The sequence below is a fragment of the Schistocerca nitens genome, chromosome 4 (assembly GCF_023898315.1).
Source record: "Schistocerca nitens isolate TAMUIC-IGC-003100 chromosome 4, iqSchNite1.1, whole genome shotgun sequence".
Taxonomy (NCBI): Eukaryota; Metazoa; Arthropoda; class Insecta; order Orthoptera; family Acrididae; genus Schistocerca; species Schistocerca nitens.
The window spans coordinates 972574321-972596976 of NC_064617.1; the positions used below are offsets into that span (position 1 = coordinate 972574321).

General features: G+C 41.9%; 1 protein-coding gene across 1 annotated transcript in view; it reads left to right on the forward strand.

Moving 5' to 3' along the window:
• Window positions 1-22656, forward strand: part of LOC126253664 (CD151 antigen-like) — a 681749-nt gene that overhangs the window by 189813 nt on the left and 469280 nt on the right. The window lies entirely within an intron of this gene.

The window sequence follows — 22656 nt, forward strand, 5'->3', positions numbered from 1 at the left end:
CGAAATGGAGGACATATTGAGCATGTGCTGAGTTAGAAGAAATCTCCATGGACGGTCAGATTGCATTGACAATAAAGTTTATATTCAAAAACAAAATGGTAACACAATTCGTGCACCAACCTGTATTTGACGATCAGCTGTTGCTAGCTATATAAATGAAGTGCCAAAAAGTTCATCTCTTCAAGGCCTAGCTACGCTGAAGAACCAAAGAAACTGGTACACCTGCCTAATATCGTGTAGGGCTCCCGCGAGCACGCCCAAGTGCCGCAACACGACGTGGCATAGACTCGACTGATGTCTGAAGTAGTGCTGGAGGGAACTGACACCATGAATCCTCCAGGGCTCTCCATAAATCCGTAAGAGTACAAGGCGTGGAGATCTCTTATGAACAGCACGTTGCAAGGCTTCCCAGACATGGTCAACAGTGTTCATGACATCTTGGGTTGTCGGGTGTTCTGCCGGATATCAGCGTCGTACTTGCACGATATTTCGGTCACGTAGCTCGTAACCTTCATCAGGTGCGACCTGAGACTGCTCCTCGAGTGGACCTGGTCCAGTATTTATGCCTATGGCCTTCCCCCTCCACCAACGGCTGCAGGCGCTTCCTCTTTGGCCCGCGCCCATTCCCTGCGACCTGCTGGAGCGTTGTTGCTCCGTTTTCCGTCCGCTGCGGTTCTAGGTGTTCCCTCTGCGGTCCGCGCCCACCAAACCCGCTCCTGGGGGTTTCATCTCCGGTCTGGGGTACCAAGCGTTCCCCCTGCGGTCCGCGCCCGCTCACCACGACCTGTTGGAGCGTTGCCGCTCCGTGGCCAGACGACAAGAACTGTGGAGATCAGGTGCAAAGAACATCAGAGGCACACTAGATTAAGAAGTCAGCCATTGCTGAACACTGTCTAGAACTAGATCATGCCATGAAGTATGAGGATACCAGGATTCTAGCACAAACACCCAGATTTTGGGACAGTGTTATAAGAGAATTGATAGAAATTAAAATGGCTGACGATCTTATGAACCGTGACACAGAGTACCAGCTAAGCAGAGCCTGGGATCCGGCTCTGGAATTGTTAAAGGAGCAACGGGGCCAGCTGCAACACTGCACAAACAGAAGAACCAGAGACATGGAGATGGTAAACGAGCCCCTGACGGACTGCCAGGAGCACCAGACCGAAGATGGAACACCCAGAAGTGGGACTGGTGGGCGCGGACCGCAGAGGGAACATCCAGAGCCGCAGGACAGACCCAAAATCATACAGACCGATATCCCTACTGGACGTGATAGGGAAAACATACGAACGAATAATAACGGACCGCATAAGGACTTATGTCGAGACGAAAAACCTACTCCCCCTCACACAAGCAGGATTCAGACACAACCACTCGACCAATGACCCCCTCCTTAAACTGACAGACAGCATCACCAAAGGGTTCAACCAGGGACACTGCACACTCGCAGTGTTCCTGGACATAGAACGGGCCTTCGACAAACTATGGCACCAGGGCCTGCTGTTCAAACTAATCAGCATCGACATCCCAACCAAAGTAGTCAGGATTATCCAATCCTATATCACCGGACCTGCAGGGTTCACGTCGCAAATCAGGTATCAGAAGCCTTTACCCCACAAGCTGGCGTCCCCCAAGGTGGCATCTTGTCCCCACTACTGTACACACTTTACACTGCCGACATACCTACCGTAACGACTCCCCACGAAGAAATGGAACTATATGCAGACGACACGGCTTGCTGGTGTACGGAACTACGCACAACAACACTGCAACGAAAAACGACCACATACCTCCACCGCCTAGAAACCTGGATGGCAAAATGGAGGATACGACCTAACCCAACCAAGACACAGACAGTCCTCTTCAGACACAGACACTTAACAAAAAAGAAACAACAGAACGAACATGACATCCGACTAACCCTCTGGAACAGCCCCCTACAACTAAACGACACAGCTAGATACCTCGGAGTATACCTAGACAAACATCTCAACTGGAAAACCCACCTGACGTACCTCCTTAACAAAACCCGACTCAGACAAAACCTAATACGACAAGTGGAAGGACGCTTCCATGGCTGCAACACTCAAACGGCACTACATACCTACAAAACCTTCATTCGTCCAGTTCTAGAATATGCGGCAGCCCCCCTGGGAGGCATACATGCACCGATTGCAAAAAGACTGTACAGCACAGAACGCAGACTAATACGAAGTATCGCAAGGCTGCCGTATCTGACACCAAGCAATGAAGTATATGAGACAACCAGAATGGAACCACTACAAACCAGATTAGCCAAAATGAGAGCCAGATACGGAAATCATATCCTAAACAAAAGACCGGACATGGAGGACCTAATCACAGTCAACCACAGAACAAAAAGGAAACCCAAATACAAATACACAACACCCACCCACACAATCGCCCACAACACAGCTAAGATGTACCCCGATCTCGCCCCAATCCTAGCACCACTAACAGCAAACACCACCATCCCCCCACACCTAGACGAAAGGATTCAAGCATAAAACACAAACACCACCAAACACACACGAACAGGGCCCACAAAGAACCACCAAAATACACCTAACCCAACTCCGTCTACTCCCCCTCCCTCGCTCTGTACACTAAATAAGAAATACAAAACAAATGCATATGTATAGTAGAATAAGCAGTTGCCCATATTATAAGATATCTGTAATTATAAACTATTAACGACTACGAATAAATGAATTGTAAAATAAACTGATGAAAAACGAAACTGTAATGTAATATTAACCAAATTGTTAAAATATCACTGAAATTGCTAAAATATTATTGTAGTTGTCCAAATCTCATTGTATTTGTTAAAATATCACTAAAACCGCTAAAATATCATTGAAATTGTTAAAATTCCACAGTAAATGTTAAAATATCTTAATATCATTGTAATTGTTAAAGACCAAAAGGAAACTTGCACTATGTAGCAAGACAAATGTAAAAATTGTTTAAAAATAAAATGTACAAACCCATGGCTGAAAAGGGCAAATAGCAAGCCCTAAAACAGCCCGCTCTGCCCCCTCTGGGCAGAGAATGAAAAGTGCAAAAAAAAAAAAAAAACACTCGAGGAGCAGTCTCAGGTCGCACCTGATGAAGGTTACGAGCTACGTGACCGAAATATCGTGCAAGTACGACGCTGATATCCGGCAGAACACCCGACAACCCAAGATGTCATTAGATCGCCGGGAAAGCCTGAAGAGTTACAACAGTGTTCATGTCTGGGGAGTTTGGTGGCCAGCGGAAGTGTTGAAACTGAGAAGAGTGTTCTTGGAGCCACTCTGTAGCAATTCTGGATGTGTGGGGGTGTGGCATTGTCCTGTCCGTCGGAATGCACAATGGATATGAATGGATACAGGTCATCGCACAGCATGCTTACGTACGTGTCACCTGTCACAGTCGTATCTAGACGTATCAGGCGTCTCACATCAGTCCAACTGTACACTCCCCGCACCATTTCAGAGCCTCCACCAGCTCGAACAGTCCACTGTTGACATGCAGGTTCCATGGATTCATGAGATTGTCTCCATACCCGTACGCGTCCGTCAGCTCGATACCATTTGAAATGAGTTTCCAGTCATCAACAGTCCAATGTCGGTGTTGACGGGCCCAGGCGAGGCAACTGAAGAATTATTATGAAATTATTTTAATGAGTTTCGATTAACAATTTAATCATGCCAATGACGTTGAACGACAGCACATCTCCTGCAAAAGTGCTTCACTTTAATGGCGTCATCTTATAAATCCAAAGAAAACCACTGACTGCAATGATTTTAATGGTTAAACGGCGCTGCGTTACTTCTCTAATGACACACTCATTCGTTTCGTTCATTTACACTGCATTTGTGAATCGCAATACAAACATGTTCAAAGCAGAGAGATCTCTGGCGCCTGGTATAGCTTAGAAACCGCCCACTTTACACACCTAACAAAACACTGTCAAAACAGCGATTCGAAATTCGCAATCATTCCATTGCACAGTACGTCGCACCACGCCCTTAAGCAGGTGCAGTGGCTCGGGGCAAGTGACAAACAGCAGGTGCGCGCGAAAGTTCCGCAGTTGTACGAGGAGCATTCAAATTCTAAGGCCTCCGATTTTTTTTTCTAATTAACTACTCACCCGAAATCGATGAAACTGGCGTTACTTCTCGACGTAATCGCCCTGCAGACGTACACATTTTTCACAACGCTGACGCCATGATTCCATGGCAGCGGCGAAGGCTTCTTTAGGAGTCTGTTTTGACCACTGGAAAATCGCTGAGGCAATAGCAGCACGGCTGGTGAATGTGCGGCCACGGAGAGTGTCTTTCATTGTTGGAAAAAGCCAAAAGTCACTAGGAGCCAGGTCAGGTGAGTAGGGAGCATGAGGAATCACTTCAAAGTTGTTATAACGAAGAAACTGTTGCGTAACGTTAGCTCGATGTGCGGGTGCGTTGTCTTGGTGAAACAGCACACGCGCAGCCCTTCCCGGACATTTTTGTTGCAGTGCAGGAAGGAATTTGTTCTTCAAAACATTTTCGTAGGATGCACCTGTTACCGTAGTGCCCTTTGGAAAGCAATGGGTAAAGATTACGCCCTCGCTGTCCCAGAACATGGACACCATCATTTTTTCAGCACTGGCGGTTACCCGAAATTGTTTTGGTGGCGGTGAATCTGTGTGCTTCCATTGAGCTGACTGGCGCTTTGTTTCTGGATTGAAAAGTGACATCCACGTCTCATCCATTGTCACAACCGACGAAAAGAAAGTCCCATTCGTGCTGTCGTTGCGCGTCAACATTGCTCGGCAACGTGCCACACGGGCAGCCGTGTGGTCGTCCGTCAGCATTCGTGGCACCCACCTGGATGACACTTTTCGCATTTTCAGGTCGTCATGCAGGATTGTGTGCACAGAACCCACAGAAATGCCAACTCTGGAGGCGATCTGTTCAACAGTGATTCGGCGATCCCCCAAAACAATTCTCTCCACTTTCTCGATCGTGTCGTCAGACCGGCTTGTGCGACCCCGAGGTTGTTTCGGTTTGTTGTCACACGATGTTCTGCCTTCATTAAACTGTCGCACTCACGAACGCACTTTCGACACATCCATAACTCCATCACCACATGTCTCCTTCAACTGTCTATGAATTTCAATTGGTTTCACACCACGCAAATTCAGAAAACGAATGATTGCACCCTGTTCAAGTAAGGAAAACGTCGCCATTTTAAGTATTTAAAACAGTTCTCATTCTCGCCGCTGGCGGTAAAATTCCATCTGCCGTACAGTGCTGCCATCTCTGGGACGTATTGACAATGAACGTGGCCTCATTTTAAAACAATGCGCATGTTTCTATCTCTTTCCAGTATGGAGAACTTGAATGCACCTCGTATATTCGGAAGGTCATAACTGGCTACTATCAGAATTATGAGCGGGATCGATTGCTGGAGCTGATATCTTGGAAGTGTTTTTTGTTTTCATCCGAAAACATGAGGTCAAGTGTTTAGCGGAAAATGTGAATGACACCGTCCCACCAACGCATGTGTCTAATTCTTCTTGGTGGCGACGACGTGCACAGTACGCTATGCGGGTGAGACTCATCTCACAAGACTTCCTCCTAACGTGACGCCATTTTGACGTCAGTCGCAATATCGACAACCGCAGCAGCTGCTGTCGATTTTCGTCAGTATTCAAATGGTTCAAATGGCCCTGAGCACTATGGGACTTAACATCTGTGGTCATCAGTCCCCTTGAACTTAGAACTACTTAAACCTAACTAACCTAAGGACATCACACACATCGATGCCCGAGGCAGGATTCGAATCTGCGACCGTAGCAGTCGCGCGGTTCCGGACTGAGCACCTAGAACCGCTAGACCACCGCGGCCGGCCTAACTGAACATCCCGAACGTTTCCCTGCTCCGTTTAGCTGTGTGTGACGGGGCGTTATGCTGGAGAAATATGATTTTGTGTTGCCTTTTTCAAGTAATTTTCGATTTAAATCGATCATTTGCGGTTGAAAGCGATCAGTGTTAACGGTTTCACCACGTCTTAGCTGCTTGTAATAGATGACACCCTGCTGATCCCGCCAAACACAAGAGCATTGTCTTGTCTTGTCTTGAACGCTTGATTTGGAGTTGTCCATTTCGTTGCTCTATTGTGATCTGTGACAAAACAACGTCGAAACACTACGGCAGCGCATCCACTACTTAACACTGCTAGCTTACAACTGACAAGTCTGGTTAATATGCCGTATCGCCTAGTATTTCCTAACTGAACAAATGGTTCAACTGGCTCTGAGCAGTATGGGACTTAACATCTGTGGTCATCAGTCCCCTAGAACTTAGAACTACTTAAACCTAACTAACCTAAGGACATCACACACATCCATGCCCGAGGCAGGATTCGAATCTGCGACCGTAGCAGTCGCGCGGTTCCGGACTGAGCGCCTAGAACCGCTAGACCACCGCGGCCGGCCGTCAGCATTCGATGCAGGCCTCTGTCGCATGTGTAACAACTCAAAAGACTTCGTGCACATGTGACGTCATTTTGACGTTACACGCGATATCGCAGGTATACGAAAACAAGTCTTCCTTGGTACAATTTATGGCAGTTATTATTACAAATAAACGTCACATAATGACTTACCGGCTATTAAAGGTTTTACATGTTCTAAGCTACAGCACAGAGTCTAAAGTTCCTTAACGTCATGACAGTGTAGTGCTTATAAGAGTAGAAATGCCGGCTAATTTGCGTCATGCCACCTTCAATATTTTTTCGCCTTTCTGAAAGGCTTGTCATTTCCTTATTAGTTTAATAGAAGTATGTTCCGTAATGTTCGATGCAATGCAAGTATAGGAGTGCTCTTCCAGGACTGGCTTGTGGTTGTCAATTATTTGCAAATGAAGCATGAAATCCGCAAATGTGAGCAAATATTCAAAATACGATGGTCATTGGTAAAATAAACTACCACTCAGAATAAAAGGGATTGAAAAGTCTGACACTTTTAGAAAAGAACTAGCTTAGCGGCCGCTGCTTCGCTCGTGTAAGCTGTATGGCCTGCAGAGATTTTTTTGTTTTTATTTAATCGAATTTTTATGTTGTTCATAAATTGCAACACTTTTTAAACTTTTCATGCCAATTAAGGCACAGCATGGTCTTTTCTGAATGTACTTCTGACCAAAAAGCGATATTCGTAGCTGGAGTCCAAAGTTTTTGCTAATCATGATTTTTACGTTATTGTAGAGATATTTCCATAGTAACTTTCATCCCCTAACAACTATTTCTTTATATCTAACCGAGAATTGAAATAGCAATTTTCATAAATTTAGCTTTAATTTTTTTTAATCTTACAAAATATTTTCTTGAAAATTTGCATTCCCTATTGCACTCCTTTAAGGGCTGAATTTCCAGGAACTCTAGCACACGCTTTTTTTATTTCTAACTGTGAAGTCAAGGACTAATGGTAATAGATGTACCTTTAAAAATTCTTTAGTAGGTCTTTAGCATTTATTTATTTATTTTCAAAAAAACTTTCCACGCTATTTTACCCCCTTAGCGTCTGTGTTTCCAAAAATGCTGAACACTATTTTAACTGAGAAACCAAATACAATTTTTCGTACTTCTAGCTTCAAAATTTCCTTCATAGCTACATACTTTAAAAAAGCCTTTCAGCCCCTATTTCACGCCCTTAGCAGTGGAATTCCAGCCAGCCCCCCTTCTTAAACAATGAATCAGTATAAGATCCAAACCCTCTTCAAACTTCAAGTTTCTGTCCTTAGCGGTTTGGGCAGGACTATGATTAATGAGTCAGTCAGTACGTAGTCCTTTATACAGGGTGGTCCATTGATCGTGACTGGGCCAAATATCTCACGAAATAAGCGTCAAACGAAAAAACTACAAAGAACGAAACTTGTCTAGCTTGAAGGGAGAAACCAGATGGCGCTATGGTTGGCCCGCTAGATGGCGCTGCCATAGGTCAAACGGATATGAACTGCGTTTTTTGTTTTTTTAAATAGGAACCCCCCAGTTTTTATTACATATTAGTGTAGTACGTGCAGAAATATGAATGTTTTAGTTGGACCACTTTTTTCGCTTTCTGACAGATGGCGCTGTAATAGTCACAAAGATATGGCTCACAATTTTAGACGAACAGTTGGTAACAGGTAGGTTTTCAAAATTAAAATACAGAAGGTAGGTACGTTTGAACATTTTATTTCAGTTGTTCTGATGTGACACATGTACCTTTGTGAACTTATCATTTCTGAGAACGCATGTTGTTACAGCGTGATTACCTATAAACACCACATAAATGCAATAAAAGCTCAAAATGATGTCCGTCAACCTCAATGCATTTGGCAATACGTGTAACGACATTCCTCTCAACAGCGAGTAGTTCGCCTTCCGTAGTGTTCGCACATGCATTGACAATGCCCTGACGCATGTTGTCAGGCGTTGTCGGTTGTTCACGATGGCAAATATCCTTCAACTTTCCCCACAGAAAGAAATCCGGGGACGTCAGATACGGTGAACGTACGGGCCACGCTATGCTGCTTCGACGACCAATCCACCTGTTATAAAATATGCTATTCAATACCGCTTCAACCGCACGCGAGCGATGTGCCGGACATCCATCATGTTGGAAGTACATCGCCATTATGTCGTGCAGTGAAACATCTTGCAGTAACATCGGTAGAACATTACGAAGGAATTCAGCATACATTGCACCATTTAGATTGCCATCGATAAAATGGTGGCCAATTATTATCCTTCCTCCCATAATGCCGCACCATACATTAGCCCGCCAACGTCGCTGATGTTCCACTTGTCGCAGCCATCGTGGATTTTCCGTTGCCCAATAGTGCATATTATGCCGGTTTACGTTACCGCTGTTGGTGAATGAGGCGTCGTCGCTAAATAGAACGCGTGCAAAAAAACTGTCATCGTCCCGCAATTTATCTTGTGCCGAGTGGCAGAACTGTACACGACGTTCAAAGTCGTCGCCATGCAATTCCTGGTGCATAGAAATATGGTACGGGTGCAATCGATGTTGATGTAGCATTCTCAACACCGACGTTTTTGAGATTCCCGATTCTCGCGTAATTTGTCTGCTACTGATGTGCGGATTAGCCGCGACAGCAGCTAAAACATCTATTTGGGCATCGTCATTTGTTGCAGGTCGTGGTTTACGTTTCACATGTGGCTGAACAGTTTCTGTTTCCTTAAATAACGTAACTATCCGGTGAACGGTCAGGACACTTGGATGATGTCGTCCAGGATACCGAGCAGCATACGCAGCACACGCCCGTTGGACATTTTGATCACAATACCCATACATCAACACGATATCGACCTTTTCCGCAATTGGTAAACGGTCCTTTTTAACACGGGTAATGTATCACGAAGCAAATACCGTCCGCACTGGCGGAATGTTACGTGATACCACGTACTTATACGTTTGTGACTATTATAGCGCCATCTATCACAAAGCGAAAAAAGTGGTCCAACTGAAACATTCATATTTCTTGACGTACTACACGAATATGTAATAAAAAATGGGGGTTCCTATTTTAAAAAACGCAGTTGATATCCGTTTGACCTAAGGCAGCTCCATCTAGCGGGCCAACCATAGCGCCATCTGGTTTCCCCCTTCAAGCTAGACGAGTTTCGCTGTTTGTAGTTTTTGTGTTTGACGCTTATTTCGTGAGATATTTGGCCCGGTCACGATCAATCGACCACCCTGTATACGTTAAATGGATTCAGAGCTGGCTGGCTTCAGAAAGCTTGCTTTTCTGCTTGTAAATCAGCAACTCGTCTCGTATTCGAGGGTGATAAAGACGTATTAGGAAAATTAATTAGTACAACTTTTTCAGTAAGAATCGAAATTAATACTTGCAAACACTTTTATTTTCTCCCTTATTCACACCCCACACAACATGAATGCAGAACTTTACACATTTATTGAGAACACAGCTTGGAGGTTAACGTATCCTACAGTAAAGAAAATAGCGTAAGCTCCAGTTCTCTCTGAGGCGAATGATACGTCATGTTTGCCTCACATGTTGTGAACCGTACGATCGCGGAAGTACTCTCCGTCTTCGATACAGCGTTACGTCAAAACTAGGTCACGCTTGCAGGAAGTCTTGTGAGATGAGTGTTACCCACGATATGCTAATTCCATAGACGTTCTTACTCTGTGCCGTACAGTAAGAACGTCTCTGGTCAAAGAGAGTTTCTTACTCTATGCCTTAGAGTAAGAACATCTCTGGTCAAAGAGAGTGACTCGCAGCTTGGAGTGGTCTGGGAGCGGCGCGGCGCTTGCGGCCAGGGGAGCGCAGCGGCAGCGGACGTGGTGATTTACCAGCCCGGCAGGCACTTGGCTGCAGCAGCGACAGCCGAGCAGTCCATCAGTCCCCGTCAGTTCCTGGGAACCGCCGCCCGCCGACTCGCTTTGTTCCATGGTCGCGACGCAGCTTTTGACGTGACGCGCTTCCGAATGGCGAATATGGACTGCAAGTCCGGTGCTACGTGCGTGACACTACCTAGGATGCGCATAACTTCTCAAATGACTAGCGCTACGCCATTTGAAAACAAATTCTGAGTCATAAATAACAATTAGTTTCCGCGAAGAGAGCCTCCGAGCAGGACGCACTGTAAGGTGTCAGGCAAATCCAACACCTTCCATGAAAACCCTGACATGATAAGCAAATCCAGTAGTATGTCACATAGCACCGAATAAATCGTGACATTAAATTAACCAAAATAATACGAGTAACGAGTGAGCAAATGGAATACCACAGACTAACACAAGAATGCCTAAATGCATGTCATACCTTCCCACCGTGAGACAGACGCAGTTCCGAGGGGAGAAACGAGAACAGAAGCCGAGAGCAGAACCGTGTTGAGCTGGAAGGCCCTACGATAAGGGACGGACGGACACCCACGTCGCCAGCTAACCGCTAGGACCACACCACCCGCAAGTTTTAGCGTGAGACTTTTTCGCGTCTCTGTTACGTCAAGACCACCCCCCAGCCAATGTTAAAAGATAGAGCCCTCCAAAAGAACAGTATAGATGTTACGATAACACAAAAAGGGCTACACCACCCGCAAGTTTTAGCGTGAGACTTTTTCGCGTCTCTGTTACGTTAGGACCACCCCCCAGTCCATGTTAAAAGATAGAGCCCTCCAGAAGAACAGTATAGATCTTACGATACCACAAAAAGGGCCACCCCCAGCCGCAAGTTTTAGCGTGAGACTTTTTCGCGTCTCTGTTACGTTGCAAACTTTAAAAACATTGCCCCACCACGAAAAGTATATCGTTTCTCATTGGATAGACAGAATTTTTGTAGGTGGAGCTTAAGGTTAACATTGAGACCCTGATTGGTCAGATGAAAACACAGCCAGATAGTTTTTTTAAACCAACTTCGGTAAATTGTAGTAAGGAGAAGTTAGGAAAGAGTTGCTTCCGAGACGGTTATTTTACCAGCTAACTAAAAATAGGAAAGCCTTGAACCCCTTCCACTAAATTTAGTTAGTATTAAGATTTTTTTACAGGGAGTGCAGTGGAGCTGACGCTGAAATCATTAAGTATTTGGTTATATCATCGCTAGTCTCAGTGAACTCTTCTGAATTCTACATGTCATGTGTGGTCTGGCGTCTCCTTACCAGCAACAGGTCCCAGGTTCAAACTAGTTAATTCCCTAAAAAAACACGCTCAGAGCGTCGTTGCGCGAAAGTGGTAGGGAGACACGATATAGAACAAACAGACACCACGCAGAATGTTTAGAGCACCCTTAAGAGAGCACAGTGGGTGCTTTACACGGAGGTGGTAAAGGTCATGGGTTAGCGATGCGCACATATAGAGGTGGCGGTAGCATTGCGTACACAAAGTATAAAAGAGCAGTGCATTGGTGCAGCTGTCATTTCTACTCACGTCACTCAAGCAGATAGGATTCCGACGTGATTATGGCTCTACGACTGGACTAAACAGACTTTGAGCACGGAATGGTGCATGGGGGCTTAATTAAATGTAATGAAAATGATTTTGATTTCTTGCTTTAGCAGCTGTCTGTCCGATTACGAAGTCTCGTAACGGTTGGCCCTGACTGTTATTATTACGCTATCTGACTGCATAGAACAACAACAAAGAATGAAATGGAAATTTTCATTAACACAATTAATTAATTAAGTCCCCAGCAACTATAAAACCTACGAAACCAAAGCACAAGTGTAACTGTTCTGTGTGTGGAAGTATGACTCAACGTACGCATCTGGCACGGTTCTTCTTCAATAACACAAGAATTTATAAATATCATTTATACTGAATTAATTAAAGAAAATAAGAATACCATAATTACTCAAGAAAACCAGAATTACACTCTAATACAAGAACACAAGCCAGATGCTTTGTTGACTGAACCTGTAATGACGCATTATTTAAAACATGGAAATAATGAAAAATAAATCAAGTTTCGTTACCTTCATATATTGACCAAAATCACTCTCATAATTACAATATATCTCCACACCGACTCGCTATTACCACATCTCAACAAGAACTTTTCAGTATCACATCTCAGCAAGCACTCCTTACTAGCACATCTGAACACGAACTGACTACTACGAGTCCTCGACAAGCACTGACTTCTAGCACATCTCAATAATGACAGCCCGTGGAGGCGGCGGAACAATGCTCTCTAGCGATCTCTGGCGCTGTGGCTCAGTGTAGCCACCTTTCATATGCCCTTCCTCCACGGCTAGAATTTGATGGTATTTTTTCCAGCATTGGTGGTGAAAATACCACCAAATTCGTCAAAAAAATACAGACAAAAATAAAAGATAATATTAATACGTAAATATCATATAACTAGATAAAATTTTGGCTTTGCACTGACCTTTCAATAACCTAATATATAAAATACAGTAAGCAATACAAATTCTTTCATACATGTGACTTTACATAATAGTTTACACAAGTATTATGTGGTTAAACAGTTCAATCAATAGCGTCAGCAATGACGAATATGTGCAAGTAAGAGTCTCATAATTTTTCACTAACAGTAATACATAAAAAATCAGTTTATACAAATATTCACATAAACGCTTTCCATAGCTCAAGAATAAGCAGTTGACAGTTCCAGCAGTAGCACCCAGCAATGGTCAACAGGTGCAAATACCAACAAGTAACATTTTTTCAATAGAAACAGTCCATCAGTGGCACCCAGTACTGTTGAATAGGTGCAGACACCAACAAGTAACACCATTTCAGTAGAAGCAGTCCATTAGTGGCACCCAGCAATGTTGAGCAGGTGCAGACATCAACAGGTGACATCTTTTCAGTAGAAGCAGTCCATCAGTGGCACCCAGCAATGTTGAGCAGGTGCAGACACCAACAAGTAACACCATTTCAGTAGAAGCAGTCCATTAGTGGCACCCAGCAATGTTGATCAGGTGCACACAGCAACAGGTGACTTCATTTCAGTAGAAGCAGTCCATCAGTGGCACCCAGAAATGTTGAGTAGGTACAGACACCAACAAGTAACACCATTTCAGTAGAAGCAGTCCATTAGTGGCACCAGCAATGTTGATCAGGTGCACACAGCGACAGGTGACTTCATTTCAGTAGAAGCAATCCATCAGTGGCACCCAGCAATGTTGAGCAGGTGCAGACATCAACAAGTAACACCATTTCAGTAGAAGCAGTCCATTAGTGGCACCAGCAATGTTGATCAGGTGCACACAGCAACAGGTGACTTCATTTCAGTAGAAGCAATCCATCAGTGGCACCCAGCAATGTTCAGTAGGTGCAGACATCAACAGGTGACATCTTTTCAGTAGAAGCAGTCCATCAGTGGCACCCAGCAATGTTGATCAGGTACATACAGCAACAGGTGACATCTTTTCAGTAGAAACAGTCCATCAGTGGTACCCAGCAATGTTGAGCAGGTACACACAGCAACAAGTCACATTTCTCAGCAGAAGCAGTTCCATAAAATACACTGTCACTGACCACACTGTTCATCAGAGTTTATAAGCAGAAATTAAACATGTCCTAGTGGCACCAATATTGTAGAAAAGGTACAAGTAACAGTCCATAATTTTTTTACAATCACTGATCACACAGTTCATCAGCAGAAATTAAACATATCCTTGTAGCACCAATCATGTAGAAAAGGTGCAAGTAACAGTCCATACTATTCACCATAACTACTGAGACAGTTCAGTCATGAACAATAGTTTGAATGCACATACAATTTCTTTAACAAATTATTATCAATGCTCTTACACTAAACATACAAATCATAATAAACACACAAATGATATCAGGTAATTGTCACATTAACTATTACAGTACACAATAACAGTTAACCTATAATATTTATGGGTGTCAGTGCAAGCCACTACCAACAAATAAAATAATATTTAGGAGATAGGTTGGGATCACTTCTCTGGGATTATAAAAGGAAAACACACAAAAAACACTCACTCATCTTTCATCCACATTAGTGCTACTGTGTAATTGAAAAGTGTTAACTGTGTAAATGCAATTCTGTCAAAATTTTATGTTCATTATGTGTATCAAGTAGTAGTGGCAGCAATGTATAACAGTCAATAATAGTTAAGTCAACGTCATAGTCATCATGTCAAGACCAATGTTTGCCAAGCCAGATCAAAATGTACGGTTGCTGAACAACTGTCAGTGTACCAAGATATGCAAATGCTTCCTCTCTTCAAAAAAGTGTATACTGCTTATTGATTTAACAAAGTGTGTGTGTAGGCAATCTTCTTTCTACTTGAGTGTTCTAGTCTGCCATCTTCATCCTCCTTGTTCGATATGGACCAACAAAAAAAAATATGCTCCTCACTTACTTTACCTCTTATCCACCAAAACTCCAATAATCATCACTTAATCTTAATACTTCAATAATACCTCATTTACCTTACCTCTTGTCCACGAAACTCGAATAATCATCAACTTCACATAATCTCAATACCTCAATAATACGTCTATACATATAAACCTCAGCACCAATATCATTTCACTTCCATAACAACTCTTTCCTCTAGTCAGTCTCCTCGAACAAGTACAGACAAAATCCTAGCGCAACTTCAATTCAGCATCCCATACAATCCGAAGACACAGTGTCCACACACAACCTCTGTGTAATCCATCTGACCCAAATTTTCTACTCATTATAAATTATAAGATACATTTTGGTTCCTTGTCCATCATTAAATAAAAGAAATGCATACATGACCTCTAACAGACCTTAGTTCGAATAACTCTCAGTAATTAAGTACGATTACGGAGTGTGAATGATCATAACATTTCACAGTGTGTACACCACTTCAAGAATCATAGCAGAAGCAAACATGTGGAGTATTTTTGTGTCAATTGTCGCTTCCTATTTCAATTGCTCACGAAAATGCAGTGTAATACTGTCAATGGTCTAAACCTAGTTTTGGTCTGTCATGTCGTTAGCTTCCTTCCTATTAGCATAAATTTATACAGCTTCCATAAAACCTCAGCTCATGTGACTTCTATGACTTTCTTTTACTAATGTCGTTCGTCGAATTATAGCAGTTCATTTTCTTATCTTAAAAATATAAGGCACTGAGCGTAAGCAAAACATGCAATAGCGAGTAAATATACCTAGTAGAGAACAGAATGTCAACAAGTGGATGCAGCACAATCCCTATAACAAGGCTCTGCCAAGCGAATAATCTACAATTAATACCATAGTGTAACCTAGTCTCTATGTTTGTACACAGTATATCAGCATTTCTATATACTAAATTGAAGAGTAGTTATGACAACAAAACAGAAATGTGTAAATATGCAATCCATAAGCAAGGCAGCAAATATGTTATCTATCATAATAAACAGGTCATTAGCATCATATCAGCATAAGCAAATAAATGTTTATATGTAATCTTAATAAGTAAACATGAAGGCGCAAGCAGATAAATCACAAAGTATAACTTACAAATCTAACCACATCAGCACAATTAACCAGGTGACAATTATAATTTAAATAAATAAGCACAGCAGGCACATAATAGAAAAATATGACATCAGTGAAAAAGCATAGCAGCCAAGCGATGCATAATATATACAAATAACAACCCTGTTCATTAATTAATCATTGTCAAAATCAGTTAATATGCGTAAGCACGTCGCTTCACTAGTAAATTCATAGAACATGAAATTAGCACAAAGTATGAATCACGTAATCGCAAGCAGCAAATTACGTCTGAAGTACGTACCTAAGTGGAATTATGTTACCTGAAAAATAAACTCAATTAACCGTTACCTTTTTTTGTTTATTACCTTTTTTTGTTTATTACCTTTTTTTTCGAAATTACATTCTTCCTGAAATTTTCTCCAAAGCAAGTCGTCTTAACGTCGGACACGCACAGAATTTACCTGAAGGTCTTAAATACTTTATACAACCGTATCCTGAAAAATACTGAACGTTAATAACATAATTTATGAAGTCCTTATAGCTTTATACAGAATTTATTCGGAGAAATTAAACTGTGTATTTATTTACGTCTGTCAGTGCATTCGCACTGAGCGCTCGATCAGCTGTAGGCGCGTGACGTAGGAAGTGATTGTTTGCGGTCAACGACTGCCTTGTGCGGCGCGCAGACTGACTGTTGCTTTGAATATGCGCCGCCGCCAAAACACATCGCGGTATCCTTGTACTCTCTCCATGTTTACGTAAACTGTTGGTTTCTCACAAGTAGGTCATTCCACAAAAATTTTTACGTTTGATATATGATGTATTCCTTTAGAGCGTCGTGATTTAAGAGTTTCTACTTCAACAGTGTTATCATGAATAATTTTGCGAACTCTATATGGACCGTTATAAAGCAGAAAAAATTTACGACACAATCCCTTTCCTTTGTGAGATAAACGATGAGACTTAATTAATACCTTCTGACCAACTGACAAAGTTTTTAAACGACCAGGACGTTTAGCTGATTTCTCTCTTCTTGCAGCCGCAGACGCAATATTTCGTAGGGCCAGGTTCACAACTTCGGAATGCCGCAGTTTTCGTGCAGGCGGAAAAGGAACGATTTCAGAAATGCGATTTGTCGGTGCTTTATTTTTTAATATCAGTGTAGGCGGTAAAGAAGTTGAATCATTAGGGAGTTCATTCAGAATATTTTGAAAAATATGAAGATACTGATCCCACGTTCTGTGATTCTGATGACAATAAAGACGACACAATTTATTGATTTCCTTCATCCATCTCTCTGAAGCATTAGATTGAGGGTGAAAAAGTGAAATGAAGATTGGTTTAATTTTACGACGCCGTAGAGTACGAAGCCAAATTTTAGAGCGAAACTGTGATCCATTATCTGATATAACCTTGTCAACATGACCAACTTCTTTAAGAAAATGTTTGATGAAAGCGTTAGATACTGAACGAGCTGTTGCTTTGCGTAACGGTGTAAAACACACATATTTTGATGTCAGTTCCACTGCTACGAAAATGTACGCAAAACCATTAGTAGAACGAACCACTGGACCGAACAAATCGACTGCAGCCATGTCCTTTAATTTCGCTGGAATGATAGGAAACAACGGTGCTCTGTGAGAAATCGTTGGAGGCTTAGCCATTTGACATAATTTGCATTTGGCAAGAACAGATCGAATACGTTTTTCCATATTACTGAAGTAACAATTTTCTCGTAATTTATGAAAGCATTTTCTGGGACCAAAGTGCGCATAACTAAAATGTGTGTACCAAATCAATTTATTGACCCACTCATCAGGAATACAAACTAACCAAACAGAGTTGTCGACCGATTTCCGTTTAAAAAGAATGTCATTGCGAACTAAATAATGCTGTCTAATCGCTACGCTTTCCTTTCTCCTCCACTTCTCCTTAATGTCCTTCCAGATTGGATCCTTATTTTGCTCCTTAGCAATGTCCTGGAGCGAAGACGAAATAAAGTTCTCAAACGCCACACCTTGAATGTACATCAAACAATAATGGTTTTCTTTGCAGTCCTCTTCAGCACTTTGTTTCAAACCCATAGGTGCACGTGATAAAGCATCAGCAACAATATTTGAAGATCCCTGTATGTAAACAATGCTAAAATCAAATTCCTGTAGATACAGCGCCCATCGTGACAATCTGCCATGAGTTAATTTTGTCGACATAAGAAATTCCAAAGCTCGATGATCAGTGTAAACCTTAGTATGTCTACCAAACAAAAATGTGCGAAATTTTGTGAAAGCCCAAACAACAGCCAAAGCTTCAAGTTCCGTAATCGAATAATTCTTTTCGGATTTAGAGAGAACACGACTTCCAAATGCAATAGTCTTCTGTACTACAACGCCGTTTTCTTCTATCTCTTGAAATAAATGTGCACCTAGGCCTTTGTATGATGAGTCCGTCGCCAAACAAAAATCTCTAGATAAATCCGGATGTGAAAGAAGTGGAGCAGCAACTAAAGCGTCACGAAGTTGTTCAAATTCTGATTGAGCTTCTTCATCCCAACACCAATTAGAATTCTTTCCAGATAGTTCACATAAACGAGGTGTGGCCAAATTGTCCAATCTAACAAAGCGTCTAAGAAAATTACAGACACCAAGGAAACTACGAACATCACGTTTTGTGGTTGGAACAGCATAATTACGAATAGCGTCTAGTTTCTCTGGATCAGGGAGAATACCTTCTGTAGAAATAATGTGACCGAGAAATTTCACCTGAGAACGACCAAATTCAGATTTTTCTAAGTTCACTGTAATGCCAACTCTTGCAAAAATACGTAATAAGTAATCCAAAATTTTGTTGTGCTCACTCCAAGAACGTTTATCAATAAGAATATCGTCAACATATGAAGTAATATTGTCACGAAGATAAACAGGTAAAATTTCATTTAAGCTACGAATGAATGCTGCAGAAAATATAGTAAGTCCAAACGGTAATTTCCGAAGTCACTTTTGGGTAAAACAGTCAAATCCGGTTAATCTTTACCTACTGTCTAGATAGATGGATAGTAGAAGAATTGTTTTTATAGATGCAAAGAATAGTGAAAGAGTAGGCAGCGGTGCAGAAAACTAAAAGGGAAAAAGCACCACTACAGCTCGGGGCCCTGTGATCGCTACTGCACATATTCACTTAGTGTAGTGAATCCCCTGAGGACATTAATAGCTGCACATAAATTTCAGTTTTTGACTTAGTAGCAAATTTGGCGGAAGTGCGTACGTAAATTGATCTATCCATGAACATGGATGTATGTCATTCTTAAAATTACAAAAGATCCTAAATTTCCGAACAGTCAAGAAGTGTTTACAGTCAAAGCTTCCGCCTCGCGGCGACAAAGACCTACCGCGTCTGTCCCAGTCCCAATGTCGATTATTGTCAAGTTCGCGCGCCTGGCGCTCTCTTGTTGCATCCCGTAAATGAAACAGATTACTTTCTTCACACCCTTCTGCTAAACTAACACTTGTCAATTTATCTGAGATCTCCTCAACTCTTTCCGATGAGTCACTTAATTGTTCTTTCTGATTACCTACGTCTTCCGTAAGTGTCACGACTCGGGTTTCAGTGTTGTCACATTTGGTAGTTAACTGTTCATACTGTTGCGATAAGTTATTTATTCTGTCATTTGGTACTGATTCCTCGATTCTCTCAAATATTTCTTTCTTATCGTGTGCACGTTGTAAATTTAACTCTGAAAATTTCTGTACTATCACGCGATCTCTTTCTTCCTGTTCTCTATCCTGTTCCCTTTGTCTAATCTCTACTGCAATTAATCTATTATTGTGAGAATTCAAAATCGGTTGTACTTCTTCTCTGATTTCTTTCTTTAACTCATCTTTCATATTTTTGAAACATGTCCCTATTCGTGAGTCTAACCGTGTTTCCATTGTTCCCATCTCAGTTTTAATTGTTCCCATCTCAGTTTTAATTGTTCCTATCTCTGTTTTAAATTCAGATCGAAAATTTAATATTGCACTCATCAACTGCTCCATATTAACTTGTTCGAAATTCTTTTCGCCCCTAACATTTCCCGCAAAACCAGGTTCCTTCGTCATCGCTGTAAAGCTATCTGTGTTCGATACTGTTCCAGAATCTTCTGTCGTTAATCTCGAATTCTGAAAATTTTCTAATTGTGAAAAGTTTTGAATTGGTTCCGGACTATTTTCCCGACTTATTAAATTGTTTTCAACTTCATTATTCATGATACTGTTTTCCTCTGTTGGCGAGTTCACCACGTTAACAATTTCGTCATTCTCACTATCCATCATTTTTGCCTTTTTCATTGATCGCGTAATCATTTACAAAACATACAAAACTCGTCACTGTACGGAAATTACACACAATTGCACACCAAATTACACACAATTACACATCAACAATACCATTCACTCGAAATGTTTCCCTCAAACACGATTAACGAACAATTGAAATAATTGCACTAAATCGTCAAACGCGTATACAAGACAACAAATAAAATTCAGAGAAAAAATACCATTATAAGAATGACAATTACCAAATCTACACATGCAAAACAGACTCTAATTACTAAACCACAAATTACTACAACAATGCTACTGTCTACTATTTTTTCAATCAGAAGATTCCAAGGGACGATCCTGGCAGGGTCGCCACGTGCATGGGGGCTTAATTAAATGTAATGAAAATGATTTTGATTTCTTGCTTTAGCAGCTGTCTGTCCGATTACGAAGTCTCGTAACGGTTGGCCCTGACTGTTATTATTACGCTATCTGACTGCATAGAACAACAACAAAGAATGAAATGGAAATTTTCATTAACACAATTAATTAATTAAGTCCCCAGCAACTATAAAACCTACGAAACCAAAGCACAAGTGTAACTGTTCTGTGTGTGGAAGTATGACTCAACGTACGCATCTGGCACGGTTCTTCTTCAATAACACAAGAATTTATAAATATCATTTATACTGAATTAATTAAAGAAAATAAGAATACCATAATTACTCAAGAAAACCAGAATTACACTCTAATACAAGAACACAAGCCAGATGCTTTGTTGACTGAACCTGTAATGACGCATTATTTAAAACATGGAAATAATGAAAAATAAATCAAGTTTCGTTACCTTTATATATTGACCAAAATCACTCTCATAATTACAATATATCTCCACACCGACTCGCTATTACCACATCTCAACAAGAACTTTTCAGCATCACATCTCAGCAAGCACTCCCTACTAGCACATCTGAACACGAACTGACTACTACGAGTCCTCGACAAGCACTGACTTCTAGCACATCTCAATAATGACAGCCCGTGGAGGCGGCGGAACAATGCTCTCTAGCGATCTCTGGCGCTGTGGCTCAGTGTAGCCACCTTTCAATGGTAGTTGGAGCTAGAAACATGGGACATTTCGACATAAAAGTTTTCTGGGTATGGTACCGCGTCATAACGTATAAAACTACTGCTGCTGGAGAAAAATTGTTCTGTGTCTCCTGAGCAGATACATTATATCCATCTTTTGATTTGCAGTCCTTGTATTGGCCGTGTTTGCAGTTAAAATTTTTGGGATTTGAGGTCCGCCAGTAACGCATAACACCGTTTTTCTCGCTATCCAAACATGTTTCGGCACCACTGCGCCATCATCAGTGAGTTAACGTTTTTTTTTTTTTTTTTTTAAATTCTACAATGTGAACATTTTTGTTACATCATTATAAAATTACGCGCATTTTTAGTTCAAACAACAGATCGTTCTCCAATGGTTCTCCACGGTATCAAACTTGGGTAGGCGCCTGCATTTAGTGGTGTGGGGTTTTCACCTCCTTATATGGTCTCAGTGTCGCACATGCCGAGCAAATGCGGACAGGAAATGTACTCTTGGAGACGAATTTCGGCCTGGGTTTTTAGAAACAGTCATCACCAAGGAGCAGACTTTTGTATACTGAGAATGAGTAAAGCGGACGAGTGTGGAACCTGTCAGTAAATTAGTGTACAGGGTGATTCAAAAAGAATACCACAACTTTAGGAATTTAAAACTCTGCAACGACAAAAGGCAGAGCTAAGCACTATCTGTCGGCGAATTAAGGGAGCTATAAAGTTTCATTTAGTTGTACATTTGTTCGCTTGAGGCGCTGTTGACTAGGCGTCAGCGTCAGTTGATGCTAAGATGGCGACCGCTCAACAGAAAGCTTTTTCTGTTATTGAGTACGGCAGAAGTGAATTGGCTGTTCCCTCAGCTCGAACAAGAAGCACAACAATTCATATTTCAGCAGGATGGAGCGCCACCACATTGGCACTTATCTGTCCGTAACTACCTGAACGTCAACTACCCGAGGCGATGGATCGGCCGCCAGGCAGCCCGTGACAGAGCACTTCATCACTGGCCTCCAAGAAGCCCTGATCTTACCCCCTGCGATTTTTTCTTATGGGGGTATGTTAAGGATACGGTGTTTCGGCCACCTCTCCCAGCCACCATTGATGATTTGAAACGAGAAATAACAGCAGCTATCCAAACTGTTACGCCTGATATGCTACAGAGAGTGTGGAACGAGTTGGAGTATCGGGTTGATATTGCTCGTGTGTCTGGAGGGGGCCATATTGAACATCTCTGAACTTGTTTTTGAGTGAAAAAAAACTTTTTAAATACTCTTTGTAATGAT